Below are 19,993 nucleotides of genomic sequence, written 5' to 3'. Positions count from 1 at the left end.
GCTTGTGCTGTTGCTGCCGACGTGTAGAACGTCATTACGTCACGACGCAGCAAAGAGGCTGCGTCTAGTACGCTGGAGCCGAGCGAATTGACCTTATGCACGGAGCGTTCTTTAGAACTTCCGCATAAAGATAAGCCAGCTCGTAAACTTCCGCTGAAGCTCATTTTATATATTAGGTGGACACTATTGAGACTCCCCTACTGCCTCGTTCTTATCAGAAACTGCGAAAAATTATAAGTGCAACATTATAAACAATGTTCGCGGCATGAACATTCAGATTCATATTATTTAACAACATATAATTTAAATGCGGAGCCTGGCAATCCCGTACTCTCTGTATCTGCACAGTTGTACATTTAAATGCTGACAGCTAAACACTATCATAACGTGTTTAAGATAACGTTAACTAGCTAGCGATACTTCTCTTCAAGGACATCTTAATCGTATTCTTGATAATCAATAATTTGCCTTCATAGTCATGGACACATTTTTAAAATCTTGCAATATTTTAAAGCCTTTTTTATTTTCTAACTCTACAGCTGTGAAATAAAATGTACTTCAAGGACTCACTTTTCATTCATAAAAACGGCATCGGAAAAAAATGACTTTTCACGGAAAACAACGTCTATTTATGGAATTACCCATATAACCAATAGATGGCAGCAGAGGATTATTTATTGTGAAGCTGACTTTTAAAATCCCTATATATTTTTCAAGACGTCTTGCTTTTCGATTTATTATAAAATTACTAGTATAATAAATTGTAGTACTTATATATATATATATATATATATATAGTATAGCAAGTGCAGAAAGTCATTAAGCTCACACACAAACAGCCAATAAAGATGAATTATTTAAATATATAGTTCACTACAAATACATTAAATATTGATGGTATAATAATTAAATAATGCACTCAATATGAATCAATATGAATTTGAAATATTTTATAAAATTTAATAACTACATCTTTTAAGTTTTATCTTGAACTGTAAAAACTATTTAATAGCCTATATTTAACCAACACAAACTTGCTACTGCTGTAGTTTTGTTACTGTGAAATTAGTCTGAATCATTTAAGCTCTTTTTTTGACATCAGCTTGTCATTTGTTTGGTCTGGTTATTACTGTCAATCATAGCAATGACTCGCGCATATTTAGCCGATTTACTCGCATATTTTTTTAAACTGGCATTTGTCATTCTTGAAACGGTGTACATGGACGTTTGGTCCTCTTAGACAAACAGCACTTTTCTTTGATTGTGAATGGATTATGTAGAGAAAGCAAACAAAGTGCGCTCATATTACGGCACAGTACAGTTGACCGGAAATGACTTAGCTGGCTTGAGTAAACAAGGAAGTAATTCGTGCATATGGTCAATTGCTGGTGGTTCAGTTCATAGAGCAGCGTTCATAGAGCAGCCCAAACTCAATGGGAGTCGTTTGCGCGAATCGGTTCTTTTGAACAGTGGTTTTAAAGAACCGCTTAAAAATTTCGGTGGTTTGTTATGTTAATTAACGATTACAAGCTCTAAACTTCGCACACATAGACAGGCGTTTATTAGGATACGGTAATTATATATACAGTTTTCAGGTTTTCTGGTGTGTTTATCATTGATTCCTCTCATAAAAACGTAATTTAAAGTTTTTCAGACTTACTAAAATGCTTTTATTTAACACCAGCTGTGATACTCACACCCTATTAGAGGAGATGGAGATTTAAACAATATATAAAGAAGCAGAGTAGCTCATTTAAATACTTCCATAATAACTTATCTTTTGTTTTTGTTTTCGGCCTCAGGATTTGAATTATCCTGTACAAGTCGTTTTATTTAAAACGTTTCGCAATCTTTCAAATTTATAAACAGCCTAAAGCTAAGATATATTACACAAGTCTGAAAATGCTTTTTTGTGACCAGTTTTGGTGTAGTTTACAGAATCTACCAGCAGAGGCTAACATGGTCATGCTAATCAGCCAAACCTTGATTTCTTTTAAGCTTAAAGTGGGTGCTACACCAGACAAACAACTAAAATGAATGAAAATGCTAACAGATATAGTTTTATCGACAGACCCCCTAAGCTGTCAGCAACAGTATTGTTTGGTGGCACAAAAACAGTCATAAGGGTACATTTTTTAAAACTGAAATTTAAAAAAATCACCTGAAAACTGAATAATTAAGCTTTCCATTATTGTATGGTTTGTTAGGTTGGGACAATATATGGCTGAGATACAACTATTTGAAAATCTAATATCTGAGAGTGCAAAAAAAATCAAAATAATAATAAAATCGCCTTTAAAGTTGTCCAAATGAAGTTCTTAGCAATGCATATTACTAATCAAAAATTACAATATTTACAGTAGGACATTTACAAAATACTCATTCAAATATATTCATGGAACATGATCTTTATTTAATATCCTAATGATTTTTGGCATAAAAGAAAAATCGATCATTTTGACCCATACAATTGTTAGCTATTGCTACAAATACAGTGCCTTGCGAAATTATTCATACACCTACATTTTTTTTTATTTCACATTTTGTTATGTTGCTGCCTTATGTTAAACTACTTTAAATTACCCCCCCCCCCCCCACACACACACACACACACACACACACACATCAATCTACACTCCCTACTCCTTAACGGGTTTTTAACATTTGTGCAAATTTATTAAAAATAAAAAACTGAAAAGACCCCGTTTCATAAGTATTCATACCCTTTTCTGGGACACTCGAATTTTAGCTCAGGAGCATTCAAATTGCTTCTAGATGTTACTACACTTCGAGTGGAGTTAAACTGTGGCAAATTCATTTGAATGAGTCTGATTTAGAAAGGCACACACCTCTCAGAAAAGGTCTAACAGCTGAAAATGCATATCAGAGCAAAAACCAAGTCCTGAGGTCAAGATAACTGCCTGTAGAGCTCAGTGACAGACTTGTGTTAAGGCAATGATCTAGGGAAGAGTTCAGAAACAAATCTGCTGCATTGAAGGTTGACAGAAGAATTATCCATAATGGAAGACTACTGGAACAACTAGGACTCTAAAAATTGTCTGCCAGCCCCCATCCAAGCTGACAGAGCTGGAGAGGTGAAAAGGTGAGGCAAAGAATGGCAGATATTTGCCAAATGCAGATGCGCAAAGCTTGTCACATCAGACCCAAAAACACTTGAGGCTGTAAAGGTGCTTCAACTATGGACTGAGTCAAGGGTATGAATACTTATGCAATGTACTTGTCTGTTTTTTGCTTTGTCATTATTATGGTGTATGGAGTGTAAATTGATGTGGGGAAAAACTAATTTAAAGCAGTTTAACATAATGCTGCAACAAAACAAAATGTGACAAAAATGAAGGGGTGTGAATACTTTTGCAAGGTACTGTATACCTTTAAGTGCTACTTAAGACTGGTTTTGTGGTCCAGGGTCACATTTTAGTCAGATTCTTTTGAGCTGAACATTTTATTTTTAATTAGAAAAAGAAGTGCATCACACAATCTAGTGACAGCAATGCAGATAAAACAATTTTACTTTAGCTGTCTTATATCCACTGACTCTGCATATTCTTGTGGTTTTGAGGCACAGTATTGAGGTTACAAGGTTATGGTTTTATACCACAATGAGAACAGAGTTTTTTTTTTTCCTCTAGTCTAAACATGAGAGGGTTAATTGTTCGCAATTTATATAGAAAAGCACAGAAAAGACAGCCTAGTCTGTAACCAAGTTTAATGTGTTAACAAGAGAGTTGTTGACATATGTCCACTAGCTAAGAACCGAAAGTCTCAAAATTACAGACAAAAATGTACTAGCCTTAACAATGTAGTAAGAAAATATTTGTTTTTACTCTTTTTATTTTTTTATATTTTTAATACAGATTCTATTTATTTGAATTACTTTTAAACCACTTTCTAAATGTATATGTGCTACATGTGCCTAGCTAAATACTATGTTTTTTTTTGTTTTCTTTTTTTTTTCCAGCATGCACAGATGAGTAGGCCAAAGCAGGTCTCACAAGCTCATGAAGGGAAATGAGTTGGCGGCTGGCATGCACAACTTCTGAATATACAGAGGAAGAACTGCCAGCGGCGTGCAAGCAGCGCAACAAGCAAAACAGCAGCTCTGTATGTCAAAGGGAAACGTTATAGGCTTCAGAGGCGCTCGTGAGGCTCAGCATCCTGTGATAATGTGTGCAGATACAGCTTTTGAGCTTCACTTGCTCAAGTCTCACCTATGGTGAAATGAATACTCCATTAATTTTTAGCATTTTCACATTGGTGTCTATGACTGAAGTTTTCATCAATGGAGCTCGGTCATGGATGTTGGCTTTGTGAAGCTCTCTGGGGTTTATTTTTTGTGGAAACAGGGTCTTCAAGCTGAATGTTGAGGTTTGCTGCAGAAGCTCAGTGTGGTTTGGACACAATTCGTCTTAGTGCTTAACCGTCTCGGTTTCGTCCGCTATACTTCTCCTCACATAATCGTAAGGACCGTTGTTCTTAACGCACCAAAAAATGTTTTAATTGATCTCATTTATTTAACAGCACTGGAATTGGTGTATTTAAATATCAGACAAACACAGTACTGCATTTAAATTTGATACAGTACAGACCAAAAGTTTGGACACACCTTCTCATTCTCAATTTTTTTTTTTTTACTTTTAAAACTGGATTTTCCAAAAGATGGGCAAAAATCTTACCCTAAACCATGTGAAATGATCCATGTTATCCCCATGAATTAAAGTTAGAAATGTGGGTCTTTTATAAAGTGAATTTTACATAAAAAAGCAGTTTTTGTATAAAAAACCCATTTAAAAGATATTATATATCACTAACCCACTGAAAACTGCACAAATGTGTTCATTTGAATAAGAAGGTGTGTCCAAACTTTTGGTCTGTACTGTATATCTTTCCAATTCTTTTGAAATGTCAATTTACTAATAAAATGTTTAAATATAAACATGATTTAGATTGATATGAGAGATTTCCTGATTTGAATTAAGAGCACATTATTGTAATGTAACATAATATGAAAAAATGTAATTTCAACACGTCAGAAGTACTTTTGTTGGGAATGATTCTGAAGGACTTCATTATGCCACAGTTTTATTTATTTTATTTTTTTACAAGTTTTTATCCAAGAACAAAATCTACTCAGTTGTGCTTGGCTTCTAACACTTCTCTGGCTGACAATTTCACCAGCCTTAGAAAAAAAAAATCCTCTCACAGGGGACTGAGGATGCTGGCGTGGAGAGGTACTGTAGAGCCAGTCTATGAACAATTGAGTAGATTTTGTTCTTTATTTTTTTTACACTGTGGCATAAGGAAGTCCTTCAGAATCATTCCCACAAAAGTACTTCTGCATCTGCAGTGTTGAAATTATTTTTTTTTTTTTCATGTTATGTTACATTACAATCATGTGCTCTTAATGCAAATCAGGAAATCTGTCATATCAGTCATGTTTATATTTAAACATTTTATTAGTAAATAGACATTTCAAAGAAATTTGAAAGATATATCATATATAAATGCAGTACTGTGTTCGTCTGGTATTTAAATACGGATTCAGTGCTGTTAATTAAATGAGATTAATTAATACATTCTCTGGTCTCCAATGGTTAGATTCTCAAATTTAAAAGTGTCCAGATGATCAAAATCACAAGGGATTCTGGTCCATCAGTTTAAATCTGCCAATGAGCACCACTGCTGAAGAGCATTAAGCAATACATTGTCTCTGTGGAGAAATATTCAAATGAATTACAGCTGCCTTGTGGAGGAGCCAACATTTTGATGGGTCCTTTTTCCTGGGAAGAAGCTTGTCCTTCAAATATGCACACTGTCCAGGAGGTCCCATTGCTCACTGTTTAATCAATAGTCACATAAAATGTATTTAAAAATCTTTTTCTATAGATTGCAATCCAAACATTTGACTTTAGCCTATATAAATAGATGAGAACAGCAGTTGTGCTTGATTTGCATGGCCTTGTATAATGAGATTAAATTTTATGTTTCCTCAAACTGTTTTACTTTTTAATGTTAATAGTTTCAATACCTTAAAATGAAGTATCCATGCACCAATATTAAAATTCTATACAGGTTGGGAATCTTGTCTCAAAAACTTGATTGATAAATCAAACAATAGTTTGTTTAATTGTTGGTCTGCGTACAATAATATTTGGGGATATCTCTGCCTCTGCTGATTTGACTTTTGCACACATTACATATCACTTTGGTTTTATCTGCAGCACTGATTGTAAAATGCTTCCACACAGAACTTGAGCAAGTTTTTTTGGCTGGTGGAGGACCAAGAGTTCATGGCCAACTTGGCTGTCCGAGTGATGAGACTAAGGCCATGGAGGCCATCCAGCCATGGCTCCCTGAACTGTATGCTCCGCCATAGCTTCCTGAACTCCCTGATCCGCCATGGCTCCCTGAACTCCCTGATCCGCCATGGCTCCCTGAACTCCTTGATCCACCATGGCTCCCTGAACTCCCTGATCCACCATGGCTCCCTGAACTGTATGCTCCGCCATGGCTACCTGAGCTCCCTGATCTGCCATGGCTCCCTGAACTCCTTGATCCACCATGGCTCCCTGAGCTCCCTGTTCCGCCATGGCTCCCTGAACTCCCTGATCCGCCATGGCATCCTGAACTGTATGCTCCGCCATGGCTCCCTGAACTCCCTGATCTGCCATGGCTCCCTGAGCTCCCTGATCCATGGCATGGCATCCTGAACTGTATGCTCCGCCATGGCTCTCTGAAGCTCCCTGGTCCGCCATTCCTCCCCGAGCTCCCTGATCCGCCATGGCTCCCCGAGCTCCCTGATCCGCCCTGGCTCCCTGAACTCCCTGATCCGCCATGGCATCCTGAACTGCATGCTCCACCATGGCTCCCTGAACTCCCTGATCTGTCATGGCTCCCCGAGCTCCCTGATCCGTAATGGCTTCCTGAACTCCCTGATCCGCCATGGCTCCCTGAACTCCCTGATCCGTCATGGCTCCCCGAGCTCCCTGATCCGCCATGGCTTCCCGAGCTCCCAGATCCGCCATGGCTTCCTGAACTTCCTGATTCGCCATGGCTCCCTGATCCACCCTGGAGGCCTTTTTAGTGTCCACTGCCCGCCCCCCTCCCCGGTTGCACTGTTACGGTGCGGGACACACTTTCCGGGAGGGGGGCGATCTGTCACATCCATGTTCCGTGTTTCCCCCCAGCCTTAGTTCCTGTTTTTCCTTATATGGTCAATTTCCTGTTCTTCTTATGTTAATTGATTATTCCTCACACCTGTGTTCCTAATTATCCTTTGTATTTATATTCCTGCCTGTTGAGTTTCTCGTTTGTCTAGTCTACTATGTTGTACATGTGTTTATGCCTGCTCCTCAATTGTATTTACTTTGTATTGCTTTATTAAAGTCTGTCTAGTTTATTTTCCGTATCTCCTGCGTCCTTCCAAAACAGCGTACTGTGACATGCAGGAGCCATTGAAAGAGGAATCACTAGATATAAAGCAGCAGAAAAAGCTGATTCTGTGCGTGATGCCATTAAAAAGGCAGCCAAAGCTACCTATGAAAAAGGCAAAAAAAATATTACAAAAGTAGAACTGGAATGTAATGCATGTGTACTTTTGAAAGTCATATTCTTATTGTAATCAAATATTAATAATTGTCTTATCTATACATTATTGCACCTTTTATCTCTGATTTTGACTGTTTTAGACGTGGAATTCATCTCTTCTTATAACTGTATTGAATTACATGTACAGAAAATTTGAAACTCATCTGAATACTTGTATATTGTATGTTTGCTATGTGTCATGTCACCTAAAACCTTTTACTTATCTTATGACTTCTTTTGTTTGTTGATAACAGAAAAATATTTTTGACATAGTAATAAATAAATAAATAACCTTATATGTCAAATAAATTAGATGTTCTAAATGAGAATATTTGGATTATGGTCCATTATGGTTGAATTATGGTTAAAGGTGTAAGATAAAAGGACACACCAAGTAACAATATACAGTATACATTGTACAGCAGTTAGTACAATGAAAGGGATTACTACTGATCTACAAATCTCAACAAATTAAAATATGGTGACATGCCAATCAGCTAATCAACTCAAAACAGCCAAAAGGTTTCCTGAGCCTTTAAAATGGTCTCTCGGTTTGGTTCACTAGGCTACACAATGGAGAACACTGCTGATCTGACAGTTGTCCAGAAGACAATCATTGACACCCTTCACAATTAAGTTCAAATGTTTTGAGGGAAGGAGGATAAGCCACAAACATTCATTGCCAAAGAAGCTGGCTATTCACAGAGTGCTGTATCCAAGCATGATAACAGAAAGTTGAATGGAAGGAAAAAGTGTGGGAAAAAAGATGCACAACCAACCAAGAGGACAGCGGCCTTGAGAGGCTTGTCAAGACAAATTGATTCAAGAATTTGGGTGAACTTCACAAGGAATGGACTGAGGCTGTGGTCAAGGCATCAAGAGCCACCACACACAGACATGTCAAGGAATTTGCCTACAGCTGTTGTATTCCTCTTGTTAAGCCACTCCTGAAACACAGACAACATCAGAGGTGTCTTACCTGGGCTAAGGAGAAGAGGAAATGGACTGTTGCCCAGTGGTCCAAAGTCCTCTTTTCAGATGAGAGCAAGTTTTGTATTTAATTTGGAAACCAAGGTCCTAGAGTATGGAGGAAGGGTGGAGAAGCTCATAGCCCAAGTTGCTTGAAGTCTAGTGTTTTTTGAAAACCAGTCACTGCACCCGTTTACAAAGAAATGTTAGAGCACTTCATGCTTTGATTTACTGAAATAAATTAACTTTTCCATGACATTCTAATTTATTGAGATGCATCCAAAGATTTTACATTTGTAAACTACAAACTTGTAAATAACATATCAGTACATTAATTTAAACATTTGTTCCCTTCCGAGGGAACTCTCACCGCGTCCCCTAGGGGTCGCTATTGGGGAACGCTGCAGCGTGACTCGTGTCTGAAGAATGCATATAGAAAAACTACATGAAATGGCCGGCGACAGCGTATGACGTCACCGCGGCGCGCTCGTCGTTGCTGGTGCGTCACTACCGGGCGACACAGTATAAAGAGCCACCGGTGTAAACACATAACCTCTTCTCTGTCTTCAGCCTTCTCTTTGTCTAGGAGTGCATATTCTCTCACCGGAGGCCTGCTTGTGACGTGTGTGGTAATCTGATACCCGCACTTTCACACTGCCCGAGCTGTGAGGGGAGAACGCAAGCAAGATTAGCTCTTGAGAGAGTAGAATGCAATCGGTGCATTCATTGCTTGTTTGTAACGAGAGGCACGCTCTCATACCCACTTGCAATGACTCTCTGCTACGTGGGTGTGGTAAATTACAGCTCGTCCAGCTCCCGAGGGACTAATGGGCTTATCGCGAAAACGCAGTCGCAAAGGAGGGAGGTGAGTTTCTCTGTTCCTCATTTTGCATGAGTGTGTTTGCCTCTCGCGGCATTAACAGACGCATTCGCGGCGTCGCCAGCGGCTCCTTGCTTGTTTTATTCCCGAGGGAATTTTGGCGCCTGGGCGGAGTTTGTTTAGCTCCCGCGGGAGCCGAATATGGGCTGCGCGTCGCGATTGTGGAGTTAATTTACTGCCATAATATGAATGTATGTATGTATATGTATATACATATGCATGTTATGTATGCGTGTATGTGTATATATATATATATATATATATGTGTATATATAAAAAGGGGGAGATTTTCCTAGACTAGTTCGACCATGATTATGGCAGAACAGTCTTTTTAACTACAGCTGTCTGAGGCTAGCTGTGTGTTAATTCTTCCTCCTTTAGGGCTGGAGGCTTCCGGTCGGTTTTTTACCTCTGGTAGTCCCTCCTACACATACAAATATCTGCGGATGTCTGTGTGTTGGCTTACTGATTACTCCCCTTTGGGTTTTTTTAAAAAAGAGAAAAACAGTTTTTAAGCTCTTGCCTAGATGGTGCTGTCTCCCCTGCTGGGGTTTAAGTAGACAGCCCACTCTGCCGGTTTGGGCTGCTTTTAGGAGGACTAACCGGAGGTCTTTCACTGATCTGTTAGTTTTCCCAGGCTCTTTGGCCTTTCTGGATTTATGTGACTTGGACTAAGTAGATCACTGCCTTTAAGTCCTTCACTCCATGAAGGCCCAGGTCTGAGTCCTACAACATGAGCCCCCTGAACGTAGCGGTTCTTATGTCCTATAAGAACCTCCATTACCGATGGTCTGGATTTTAACTCCTTAAACAGGTTTTGTTTAAGTTTGAGTTAAATGCAGGTCACTCATGGGTGAGTACGATTCATTTTTTTTTTCTTTTAATAAAGAAAAGGAACTTAATACTGTCTCAGGCCTATGTGTTGTGTTTCTGTGTTGTGTTGTGCTTCTCAGAGGAAAACATGACGAGTCCAAGGCGGATGCTCCCCCTCTGATCCTACGGATTATGGTTACAGCAGTGTTTGTCCTATCCATGCCACAGGTCGTGCGGTAAACCACCCTCTCAGCATATGTTAGACATAGGACTTATGTCCTCTTCAAGGTAAGCTCCCTAAGTTTCTTTCTTAGGATTGCCCTTGGCATGTTTAACATTGTCCTTTGCAGGCCTTTTTCTGAGAATCCCTCTTCCAGACTCTCTCTGTGGACTTTAGATCTTGGAGTTATCTTATCAGCCAAAGGTTCTTTCCAGCACCTCCTGAGTTTTGTCTCCAAGGAGCAATTTCTCAGTTCTCAACAGTAACTAAAGTAGTACTCCCCTTTCCGCGGAAAGGGTTCATTCAGAGTACCGCTTCTCGCTGACAAGCCAGGTTTTCTTCCCGGTTCATCTGGGTTAGGAGCCTGTCCCTCTTGTCCAGGCTGATTCTCACTCTTCAGGCTCACACACGAGCTGGGCTCTCCCCTTCCCAAGGGAAGGGTCCCTAATGAGCGCCCCCTCGGCTGGATGGGCGTTCCTCCCTGGCCTTCAGGGTTAGGAGTCTGTCCTCATAAGTTCCTGCTCCGGGGGATTTATGTCCCGTTGAGACAGGAACATAAGTCCACCTAGATTGGGGTCTGTCGATCCCCCTGTTAGCCCGAGGGCAGGGTCGATTTAACCGAGGTAGTACTCCCCTTTCTGCAGAAGGGGTTTATTTAGAGTACTATTTCTCGTTGACAGAGCCAGGTTCTCCTCCCGGTTCATCTGGGTTAGGGGCCTGTCCTTCTTGTCCAGGCTGATTCTCTCTCTTCAGGCCTCACGCACGAGCTGGGCTCTCCCCTTTCCGAGGAAAGGGTCCCCAATGAGCACCCCTCGTCAGGATGGGCGTTCCTCCCTGGCCTTCAGGGTTGGAGTCTGTCCCCATGATTATCCAGGAGCTCCCTTCTCAGGAACTTGAAGTAACTTTAGTAGCTCCCCTTTCCGCGGAAAGGGTCCTCTCAGAGCTCTTCGACAGCAGCTCACCTTAATTCAAGGTTCGTCAGTAGCATCACTGTCGTATGGACAAATTCCCCTTTGGTTGGGTAGAGTCTGTCATCAGGCTTCCTGAGTCAGGCATGATTGCTCCCCTTTCAGAAAGGGTTCCACTTAAGAGCGCTGCTCCTGGCAGGAGGAGTAAGCTCCTCTTCTGAAGAAGGGTGAAATCCGAGCGCTGCCTTCTGGCAGGTGGGTTTTCCTCTCTGTTAACCAGGGTTAGGAGCCTGTCTGCGCCTGACTTCCGGGTCGAGTGTCACCTCCCCTTCAGGCTTTATGACTAACTAGGAGTTCCCCCTTTTCAGGACCTTGAAATGACTTTGGCTGCTCCCCTTTCTGCGGAAAGGGTCCTACTAGAGCACCACCTTCTCCTAGTAAGCATCCATGTGGACTGGCATTAGTATGCTCCCCTTCACACTAAGGGTCCCTTCAGAGTAAAGCCTTTTAAGGACGGATGTTCCTCCCTGCAAGTCGGGGTTAGGGGTCTGTCCACCGTCTGCGTCCACTATCATGATGGTCAGTAGCTCCATGATTTCATCAGTTGACTAGCAGTTTGAGGACTGTCTGTCCTGAATAGGGTGTAGCATTGCTACCCTCTCTAATACAGGGAGGGTCCTCCCCTATTTTTATTCTTGTCATCCTATGACAATTCTGGAGCTTTAACAATGGAACCCCCAAAATGGGGGAAAACACAGTCTCCAAATCCCATTTTACTAGGGTAAGTGTCCCACGCTAAACCCTGGGCACTTTCTGAATTCCGAAATAGTGGTAAGTGCGCACGGAATCCTTGTGCACCTCCTAAAATCCACATAAGTGGTAAGTTCCCACCAAGCTTTTGGTTCTTTCTAAAATCCTATACGGTATGGGTTACGCGGTCCTCGTTCCCATTTTTTGTGTTGGTTTAAAACCCCGGTCTCCCTGGGCCCAACTTCACTCGATATCACCTTAGATATCTCCTGACCATCTGTTATCCAGGGTGCGTTATCTGAGGATAACCCCTGCTAGAACGGTCTCTGTCTTGGGACAGGCTTGACAGGCCTGTTAGTCGCTATTTCTGAGTCAGTTCACTGAGGGAACTACATGAAATGGCCGGCGACAGCGAGGATAAAGACAGTATAAAGACAGTATAAAGAGCCACCGGTGTAAACACATAACCTGAGTCAGGTTATGTGTTTACACCGGTGGCTCTTTATACTGTGTCGCCCGGTAGTGACGCACCAGCAGCGACGAGCGCGCCGCGGTGACGTCAATCGCTGTCGCCGGCCATTTCATGTAGTTTTTCTATATGCATTCTTCAGACACGAGTCACGCTGCAGCGTTCCCCAATAGCGACCCCTAGGGGACGCAGTGTCTCGTTCCCTTCTCAGGGAACCATGGTTACATACGTAACCTAGAGACGTTTTTCCTCTTACTTCTGTACATAGTGCATTATTTAACTTTCTGTTGTTTTTTCTTATATTAGTGATACATTACATCTCTGCTGTGAAATTCCTGTGTCTGTCTCGTCATATATTTTTGCACTATATCCATATTTCTTCAGCACTGGGGGTCAAAATCCTTGTATGTGTAAACATACTGTACTTTGTAATAAAGCTCTTTTTGACTTCTGAAATGCAAGCATGTTTTGGAACGCCAGTTGGTGAAATTTACTGTGTTATATAAAGCTGTCATTATATGAAGAGAGGTCAACAGTGCACCTGTGTACATAGTGAAATAATGTGGATGTTCTCTGTGCCTAAGATTTCCATAATTTAAGAGCTGAGAGGTTTATTACTGTTGACTTTTATTTGCATGTGTCTTTATAGTGTGCGCATAGTGCTCAAAACACAACAGGTAGTGTACTAATGGAGACACAATATATGTTAACATTTTGTGAAAATATCATGCTTAGTTTGGGATTGAGACATTTTGACATTTTTGTCATAATTGAGTTGTTCTCATATTCTTATTCTGTGACAACTTATTTACATTATGTGATTTTGTGTTTCTTTTGTAAGCTGTGTACATTTTTTATGGATTTTTAATTATCACTGAAATTATGTTTTACACTAGAATGAAACCGGCAGTGTTTGATATTTAAGTTTTAACTGTATCTTCCTCAGAAATGGACCAAACTCTATATTTCATTCTTCTTCTCATTGGTGAGTGTGTTTATTTGTGGTTTCTAGTTTTAGTAGGTTTGATCCTGACATGAAAAGCACTAAAGCAAAGCTTCTTTTCACAGCTATCTGCTCCATATCTGAATGTGTTCACCGTCAATATCACTTTATAAATAAGGAAAAGAACTGGACTGAAGCTCAGAGATACTGCAGAGAGAAGTACACAGATCTGGCCACCATCGACAACATGGACAACATGGATGAGCTGAGTATAGATGGTAGTTTTGAGTTTGTCTGGATTGGGCTCCAGAAGACGGGTGTTGATAAATGGCAGTGGTCTTCAGGTGAAACTGTGCTCTATCTGGACTGGGAGCATACACAACCAGAAGGCAGAGATTATTGTGCTATGATGAGAGGTCAACAATGGCATGATTTCCCATGTAGTACTAACCAACCTTTCATCTGCAATAACAGTGAGTACAAACACCTGATGTAATAAACAATAAAGTAAACAATATTTCATATGACAATAGTAAATGTTATAAATCAGTGTAAATAAATAGATAAATAAAATAATGCAAACATAATATTTACCAAGTTAAATCCACTTTGTAATGTTTTTGTTAACTGAAAAGTAAAAAGAGCATGAGAAATAATTCATATAATTAATATAATACAGTATAATACTAACTCTAAATGCAAGATCTACAAAAGCCCTAAACCGCACCATGGAGAAAAAATAAATAAATAAATTATATATGTATATTTTCTCTTCAAATTCTTTTTTCCTCTCTTGAAAACTGTCTTTATTCAAATGTATCTCACTCTCTCTTAAAAAACCTTTTTCCTCTCTTTTTTTTCTCTTCGAAATCTCTTATTTTTTTCTGTCTTCAAAACTTTTTTCTTTCTTCAAAATTAAATTTTTGTCTCCAAGACCAACAGAAGCGAGATCACTAGTATGCGTTAAAACTGCTTTAAACCTTGGAAAAAACAATTGAAATGCAAAGATTGTAGCAAGGGAAAAACGCTATAAATAAAATAAAATAAAATAAAAACTAGCATTAGATTATTTTATTCATTAGGTTCTGATGATTTTTAGATAAAGTTTAAAATATTTGGACATTAATGTAAATATTATTTACATATGTATTTCTCTTTTATTTTATTTTACGGTATGAGATAGAAAGAAGATGGAAATACACATGTACAACACAACCTCACAGCCACACTTCACACTTTCCTCTGCTTTTATTCAGAATGTGTCAGATTACTCACCATTAAAGCTATTTAATTATAAACTCAACTATAAGCTCATCACATTGCCGTGAAAGGATCTATTTATGGTGTAAGTGATTGAGAGATAATTAAGCATTGCTTTTGTTTTTTCTTCAAGCAAAGACAGGACTCACCTTTGTCAATCAGACGATGAATTGGAGAGATGCTCAGAGTTTCTGCAGACAGAATCACACTGATCTGGTCAGTGTGAGGAACCAGACTGAGAATGAACAGGTTAAGCAGTTAATTAAAGATAAACAGTTATCTGGATCTGATGTCTGGATTGGTCTGTTCAGAGTCAGAGACTCATGGCAGTGGTCAGATCAGAGTGACTCAGATACTGATACTGGTACACTGGTGAACCTAATAATGCTGGAGGTGTTGAAAACTGTACAGTGATTGAACCGAGCAAACCGAGACAATGGCATGACATCTCTTGCACCAATCAGTTTCCTTTTGTGTGTCATGAAGGTGAGTAGATCCTCACAAAACACACAATCCATTAGCTCCATATCTCTTAAAGTTCACGCTACATGTCTGACATGACAAATTCCTCCACAGTGTTGCATGTTTTGTTTTTGATCAGTCTATCTCAAGTTTCTGCTTGTTGTTTGTTTCGTTTCCAGATAAACTTATTGTGATCACAGAGAATCTGACGTGGTCTGAAGCTCTGAGATACTGCAGACAGAATCATGTGGATCTGGTCTCGGTTCATTCAGAAGAGATTCAGCGCCGTGTGATGAACGTGGTTAAACGGGCGTCTACAGCGGCGGTGTGGTTGGGTTTACGTCACTCCTGCACTGTGGGCATCTGGTTCTGGGTGAGTGGAGAGACCGTGTGCTATCAGAACTGGGCTCCAGGGAACGGCACATCAGAGGAGGACTGTGAACACACAGTGAGATCTGGAGCAGTTCAGTCTGGAAGAGATCAGCGCTGGATCAGCCGTCCTGAAACCGACAAACTCAACTTCATCTGCAGCAGATTTAAGTGAATGGATACAGACCTTTCATTTGAGATGACAAATACTTGTGTGCTTTCTGTTGATATTCTGTGGGTCTGTTTGCTCCATTTTAAGAGATAACTGCTTCTACAAACTCTTTCAACATGTATTTTGTTATTTAGTAACTGCAAAATTATGAGACATTCGGTTCTGTGAGAGTTCATAACGGCACCATATTTACTCATCTTTAGAGAAACCTTTGCACTGTTTTCTTTCAGTTTTATCATGAGATAATGTGCTCTTATCAAAGTGCTATTAAATTCAATAATATATTTGAAGGGTATCATGAGTTTTCCGTATTCATGATGTGTTTTAAGAATCTCTTTATACTTGAGTCGCTACTTCTGTCTCATTCCTAACGAAATTTTATGTATTATAACCATATCTTTAGAAATAGTGGAATGTGATTCAGTGAGCAGCAGAAATAAATCTGGTTTATTCTTAAAAGGACTGGGTATCAAATATTCTGAGTTTGATTCCGAACAGGTAAAGATCAAAACCATGAGATGAGTTAATGTTGTTACAGAGATAAATGTAAAATATAGCTGCAAGCAGCAATTACAGGGCCAAGCACTAGGCAAGGGAAGCATCAGAACAAGTGAAGCAAAGGGAAATTGAAGCCATTTTAAAGTGATTTTAGTCAAAATGGGTGAAAAATCATAAAAACAACCACTAGTATTACGATTTAATCGGTTATCACTTTTGACCACTGTATCAAAACGTTTTGAATGCTTTCAGGTCATGTATCGATGATATATGTGACCCTGGACCACAAAACCAATCTTAAGTCGCTGGGGTATATTTGTAGCAATAGCCAAAACTACATAGTATGGGTCAAAATTATTGATTTTCCTTTTATGCCAAAAATCATTAGGAAATTTAGTAAAGATCATGTTCCATGAAGATTTTTTTGTAAAATTCCTATTATAAATATATCAAAATGTAATTTTTGATTAGTAATATGCATTGTTAATAACTTAATTTGAGGAACTTTAAAGGTGATTTTCTCAGTATTTTGATTTTTCTGCACCCTCAGATTCCAGATTTTCAAATAGATGTATATCATACATCAATAGAAAGCTTATTTATTGAACTTTCATATGATGTATACATCTCAGTTTTGTAAAATTTAACCTTATGACTGGTTTTGTGGTCCAGGTTCACATATACAAAGTTTCGTAATCATACACCAATGTATTTGTAAAATGTAGCATTTTCTATCATAATACTCTACTGAAGTCAAGAGGCACAATCCCACCAAATGTTGTATGTGTCCTCAGAGTGTGCTCATACATTTGTGTGTCAAATTTGGTGAAAATATCTCATTTTGTTTTGGAGTTATAGACATTTTTTGCCACTTACTATCAAAATTTTGGCAATTGGGCATTAGTGTATAGCTGGCACGCTACCAGGGCCGTGCACAGATCTTTTGAGGGGCATGTGCTGAAACTGAAAAAAGGGCACTCACCCCCAACCCCTCCCTCCACAAACCAAGGTTATTTTCGTAAACGAAAACTAAAACTAAGACTAAAACTATTGATCAGAAAACATTTTTGTAAACTGAAATAAAATAAAAACGTAAAAATAAATGAAAAACTAGAACGAAATGAAACTAACAACTTTTAAAACTAACTGAAATAAAATAATAATTATCAAAAATAAATAATCGTTTTCGTAATAATTACGTTCTCACCCCATGGCAGAAAAATAAAGACAGCGACCTGAACAGCACCTGCTTTAAATCTAGACTACTGCATCAGTTTTAGGCATTTTTTATGTAACACAAGCGATCAACCAATATACTAGAGCTGATTAAAACACCCAAGCGATCTCATTTGTAAATGACAACGCGATTCCTCATGTTTATTAAACCTTTAAAAAAGTCTTACCGGAACATTCAAATCTGTATTTGCACTGCCGCTGACAGAGAGAGCAGTCATCATTTTTATGTTTAAAAAAAAAAAAAAACAGCTTCACAAACAGTCTTTTCAAATACAGTCATTCATATTATCACAGCAATAGTCGGATTAAAGATCATAGTTTGGAAATAAATATTGATGTCTTATAGTAGAGATCAAAACAGAGCAGTCTTTTGAAAATAATTGGCGCTTCAAGTAACGTTTGTGTCGATTGCATTATTTCACCACTAGGTGGAAACAAGTAACTGTTAAACAATTTATTTGTCATTAGAGAGACTGATTCAAAAACGCAGATTCATCCAGTAATGTATTTGTGAGCAAGTCATTTATTCATTCAAACCACTTTTTCATAAATTTAATATTATAAATTGGTGTATTAAATATATTATATTTAAATACAAATATTATGCATTAAATGATTAATAATTCATTCAAATGAATTAACACTTTTAAATATACTGCAGGAATTGATATTTCTCACATTAGTTTGCTTAGTTTAGAATACGCTCCATGCACGTCACAGTTCTGGGTTCGCGTGTACTGGGCTGGCAGCTTCTGCTAGCAACTTCCTGTTTATACACGGACTGAAGCTGGACAGCTATGGCGCTCTTTTATAGTCTTTGTCTTCAGTAATTACTCCATCTCACGGTAAATGACATTGACCGACTCGTAAAAACATCATGTGCCGCTCCCAACAGTAAGCTGGAAAAGGGATTTAAAATGTACATCGGCAGCTATATTGACAACTATGAGGGTAAGTAGCTAACGTTATCATGCTACATTATAATCAAGAAACTGACGTGACTGAACTTGTTAACGTTATTTTGTTTTACAATACTCTATTAGAACAGACTAACTAGCACAGTGTAAGAACGAGTGTAACCCAGTTTCAAAATGTATGTTCATCTTTTTCCCTAACAGTGTCAATAAAAAACAAGGTGACAGGAGAGGTCAGCGTGAGGGCAGTCTGTCATAGATCCATGAGGAAAAATGAAAAGCCACACGAATTGAGAGTAGGGTGACTATAGGGTCAATGTTAGGGTAATGGTTAGGCCTGCTGATAAGTTGCCCAGCTGATAAGTAGCATTATCTAAATGTACATGGCTCAGTCTACTGTTTATGGATGTGAATGGGTAGGCCTATGTGGCTTTCATCTACAATACAACCATATGCTTTTATTAGTTATATTTTTCTCTTGTTAACAGCTCTTGTCAAGAGGTATTTCTCATCTAAGCTTCTATTTTTCCCTAGATGGTGTTAAAAGACTCGAAACCTGTCATTTTGGTGAGCACCCACTGCTCCTGTGTGGCAGGGTGTGCCTTATGCAACCATTTGGTTGCACTACTATACCAAACAGCACACTTTTCACAATTAGGCATCCCTGCTGTACCCCCATTGCACAGTTGCACAGAAACTGAGCAGACCTGGCATAAGCCAAGGACCTTGGTAAGTCATCCGTCTGTCATGTGAAATGTACCTATGCAAATGTAACTATTGTGATGCCATGTCAAAATGTGTCATTGCTGTCAGGGTGTTAGGCCAGGTCCAGTGGAAGACATGGAGGTCCGCAAACCCCAAAATTCTACTGCTGTTTGTGTAAGGTGAGATTGAGTTAGCTTTAGTTTAAGCTATGTGTTGATGTGGTTAATATGTACGCTACAATTTTTTTAAAAAACATTTTTTTCATTTCAACATTTTCAGAAGTTCTCTCTACAAAGCACTTGACGGGGAAATGCCAGATCTCTCCACATTTAGAGTGGCAGAAGTCTATAAGGACTTCCCCCCTTTGCTTGCACCTCTGGTGACCACCATGGACATGTCAGTGGAAGTCCCATTAGTTCAGACAGCTTTTGGGGCTGTTCAGGCAGGGAGTGTGCTGTCATTTCAGCAAAAACCACCCGAAATGCGGGAAATCATCAACATCCCAGACGCCCCTGCCCAACCTTTCCTTCCCATCCATGGCTATAGGCTTGAGCCAACCACATGGCCCACAGGATTGAAGTTGCAACACGGGAGCAGAGCTCATGTCAGGAATGGCATCGACTGAGAAAGATGCGAGTCACATCTACATGCTTTCACGAGGCATATGCCTTGTTCGCTGTCATACATCAGCTGAAAATCTGGCACACAGAATTTTGAGGGGGACTGTCATGACGAAGGACATGAGGAGAGGAGTCGATATGGAGCCAGTTGCCGTGACAGAGTACTGCAGTTTAAAAAATGTGAACTACTCACCCTGCGG

At 39.3% G+C, this 19,993-nt stretch overlaps 1 pseudogene; it reads left to right on the top strand.

Annotated features, from left to right (window-relative positions):
- The first annotated feature begins 13,562 nt into the window (after positions 1-13,562).
- Positions 13,563-15,823, top strand: LOC141339290 (C-type mannose receptor 2-like; annotated as a pseudogene).
- The last annotated feature ends 4,170 nt before the right edge of the window (positions 15,824-19,993 follow it).

The sequence above is a fragment of the Garra rufa genome, chromosome 7 (assembly GCF_049309525.1).
Source record: "Garra rufa chromosome 7, GarRuf1.0, whole genome shotgun sequence".
In the NCBI taxonomy this organism is placed as follows: domain Eukaryota; kingdom Metazoa; phylum Chordata; class Actinopteri; order Cypriniformes; family Cyprinidae; genus Garra; species Garra rufa.
Note: the sequence above shows the minus strand (reverse complement) of the source record. Positions and strands in the feature narration are given on the sequence as shown.